General features: G+C 42.9%; 1 long non-coding RNA gene across 1 annotated transcript; it reads left to right on the forward strand.

Annotated features, from left to right (window-relative positions):
* The first annotated feature begins 441 nt into the window (after positions 1-441).
* LOC128351342 (uncharacterized) lies at positions 442-1,358 on the forward strand. Its single transcript, XR_008319720.1, has 2 exons — positions 442-648; positions 857-1,358. It is a non-coding gene; the product is annotated as an uncharacterized LOC128351342 (long non-coding RNA).
* Positions 1,359-3,964: the final 2,606 nt, after the last annotated feature.

The following is a 3,964-nucleotide window of genomic DNA, read 5'->3' on the forward strand; positions in this document are numbered from 1 at the left end:
GACCAGGGGCTCAAGGTTGACTCAGCCTTCCATCCTTCCGAGGTCGGTAAAATGAGTACCCAGAATGTTGGGGGCAATATGCTAAAATCATTGTAAACCGCTTAGAGAGCTCCGGCTATAGAGCGGTATATAAATGTAAGTGCTATTGCTATTGCTATTGCTATTTCCCCACAGATAGCCTGCTAGCTCTTCACATGGATTGTGTGAAGAGCTTCAGAGTATAATGGAAATATTTTTTTCTTCCACAAGGGAATGGATATTAGCTGAATGAATGAATCCATTGAGGGGTTTTCTTTCTATCTACGACCAGGAATCACAACAAACAATACAGTCTAATTAACCAAACCAAAAAGAATCCATACAATATTATTATCAGGTGATTTTGGGTTAACATCTATATAATTATTTCTCCAAGACAGGATGTGTGGGGACATGGCAGAAATGAGGCGATTGGCTGACAGAGGCGGAGGAGGTGATTGGCTGACAGAGGGGGAGACACGCACAAGAGTTCCAGCCACGCCCTCTGAGAGCACTTGCAACTGTCGCCACCCCTGGGGAGGGGACTGGGCAGCGGGCAAAGCCCTGCTGGCCTGAAGAGGATGGGCGGCGGGCGAAGGAAGAGGAGGACGGTCCACCAGATGCATGACGGTGAGGCGGCAGCGGCAGTGGGCCCGGCCGCGGTGGCTGAGCCCTGAAATGGAGGGAGAGTAAGGTAGAATTAGAAGGGGGAGAAGGGGCTGAAGGGGGGGGGAAGAGTCAGGGAGAACTAGGGGCACAGACACTCTGCGCCCTGTCAGCTAGTGGTTTATTAAAATGGTTAATAAACATACTTTTAAAAACCCTAATTATTACTTAGGGACCATGATGGAGTTAAATTATCAAACCGGGAAGGAACTGTGGATCTGAACCAGGCTCTGTGGGCCCAGGCAGGGCCCTGATCTTTTACGTATTGAGCAACGCCCCTGCCTAGATGCCTGTCAAAGCCAGAGAGCCCAACTCAGTGACTTGGATGTGTTTCCTGGAGTTGCTGCGGCTGCAGATTCAGGAAGCTGCAATTCAGATCAGAAGTGTGTGTTTATCTTTTACACAGTGGATAAATGTTCTTAACAAAATCACCCACTCTGAGCTGCTTTTCATCCTCTGGAAATGTTTTGTTTGACCCTGCACCAGTATAGTTTCTGAAGGAGATTGTAAAGTTTCCCCTTTGGATTAGTTAGTTTTCAATTGCTAGAATTATGCAGGTTTGTAGGGTAACTTTCATGTAATTGAGTTTTGTTTTTGTTTTATAAATATTCTCACCCACCTTGAGCCTTTGGGAGAGAACTCAACTAAATAAATGATGATATTTGCCATAGTTACTTTTGAGATTTGAGAGCTTTTATTAAGTTTGAAAAATTCTTAGGCATCAACATACATCCATTGCATAATGAAAGCTGGTAAACTTCATAAGCCCCTTTAATCCCCTGCTAACTTGGCAAAGAGGCACCTGTTAATGTGGTGATTCTCTTTATTTAGCAGGGGGAGAGTAACTGGCCCTATCCACCTCAGCACAGTACCTCCAGTGACTGTTGCTGAAACATGTCTATCTCATGTTTCTTTTTAGTTTGTGAGCCCTTTGTGGACAGGGAACCATCTTATTTATTTATTTATTTATCTATCTATGTAAACTGCCCTGAGCCATTTTTGGAATGGTGGTATAGAAATTGAATACAACAACAACAACAACAACAACAACAATAATAATAATAATTTCCTTGCTGGCATTTTTCATATATTTTTTTCGGTTAAGCGACGTTTCTTCCAGTAACTTTGCTGTCTTCAGCCCTGGTTGCTCAACTAAAGATCCTGAGTCCTGTTGCCCACTTGCCACCAGATATCTAGGGACTCCAGCACCTGGCGCGGTCCTTGTTGACCCGGGCGATGACCGATCCGGTATAGATTTATTAAAGTTACGTCTCACCATATTGTTGATGGGAGAGGCAGTCTTTGTCTGGCTCCTCTGGTGAGACCTGCCCAGTATGGTTAGACCTCTGGCATAGCTCTCACCTTCCTCAGAACACGCAAGCCCCACAACCACACCAAGGTAGTGCCTCACTGGGGGGAGTCAAGAACCGAGCAGAAAAATGGAGAAATAAGCCCCTGCATGGTCAATATTTGCACAATATAAGTGGAAAACCAGACATCACCAAGACTTGGCAATGGCTTAAGAATGGCAACTTGAAGAAAGAAACAGAGGGTTTAATACTGGCTGCACAAGAACAGGCACTAAGAACAAATGCAATAAGAGCAAAAGCAGAAAAATCAACCACAAACAGCAAGTGCCGCCTTTGTAAAGAAGCAGATGAAACAATGGACCACCTAATCAGCTGTTGTAAAAAGATCGCACTGACTGACTACAAACAAAGGCATGACAAAGTAGCAGGGATGACACACTGGAACATCTGCAAAAAATACAAGCTACCTGTAGCCAAAAATTGGTGGGACCATAAAATTGAAAAAGTTGACGAAAATGAAGATGTAAAAATATTATGGGACTTCCGACTACAAACAGACAAACATCTGCCACACAATACACCAGATATAACTGTAGTCGAGAAGAAAGAAAAACAAGTTAAAATAATTGACATAGCAATACCAGGGGATAGCAGAATAGAAGAAAAAGAAATAGAAAAAATCACCAAATACAAAGATCTACAAATTGAAATTGAAAGGCTGTGGCAGAAAAAGACCCAAATAATCCCAGTGGTCATTGGCGCCCTGGGTGCAGTTCCAAAAGACCTTGAAGAGCACCTCAACACCATAGGGGCCACAGAAATCACCATCAGCCAATTACAAAAAGCAGCTTTAGTGGGAACAGCCTATATTCTGCGACGATTTCTATAATAACAGCAACAATATTGACAATAAAATTCAGCCATCCCAGGTCCTTGGGAAGGACTCGATGTCTGGATAAAACAAACCAGTCAATAACACCTGTCTGACTGCGTAAATAAATAAATAAATAAATAAATAATCTGGGAGGAGAACTGGTCTTGTGGTAGCAAGCACGACTTGACCCCTTAGCTAAGCAGGGTCCACCCTGGTTGCATATGAATGCGAGACTACATGTGAGCACTGTAAGATATTCCCCTTAGGGCATGGAACCTCTCTGAGAAGAGCATCTAGGGTCCAAGTTCCCTCCATGGCATCTCCAAGATAGGGCTGAGAGAGTTTCCTGCCTGCAACCTTGGAGAAGCCGCTGCCAGTCTGTGTAGACAATACTGAGCGAGATGGACCTATGGTCTGACTCAGTATATAGCAGCTTCCTAAGTCCCTATGTTCTTAATCTGTGCAGGTAGAGAAACTGAGCTGGCCCCTGTGGAAGTCCCACTTATAGCTGAGCAATGGCATGGTAGATTGTGAACTGCCTAGGGACTTTTTTGTATGGGGCAGTATAAAAATGTACTAAATAAATGGTGGTGTGGTTGAGAGTCATTACTATCTTACCTAGCTCTTTCGCTCCATCTTCAGATGTGTAATCTACATTTTAAAATGCTTGTTGCAATTGGAGTTTGCATTGTGGATCTTTTGAATGCCAGAACCTACTGAAGGAGGAGAGAGAGAGAGAGAGGAGAGATAATGAATTTTTAACAATGAAGATGCTCAGAGAAGCCAGGAACACATTCCAAAGTTTTCTGGCTAGATTTCAAGAGTGGGAGAAGTGCATGCACATGTATGGTTTGACCTTAAAGGGAGGAAAACATGACCGCTTTGCTGCAAAAAAAATAAAAAAAAATAAAATAAAAATTAAAAACACTCGCAACACAATAATATGGTGGACATCCACATTCAGCTTGAAGGCACTTAATAGAGAATTGCTCCAGTAGCAATTTCCATCGGTAACTTAATTGGCCAGAATTGGACAATTGTTGTTAGTGAATTATTGGAGCATTAAAATATATATTGTTTTCCTTTTGTACTTGAC

This window comes from Hemicordylus capensis, chromosome 3 (genome assembly GCF_027244095.1).
Source record: "Hemicordylus capensis ecotype Gifberg chromosome 3, rHemCap1.1.pri, whole genome shotgun sequence".
NCBI classification, from domain to species: domain Eukaryota; kingdom Metazoa; phylum Chordata; class Lepidosauria; order Squamata; family Cordylidae; genus Hemicordylus; species Hemicordylus capensis.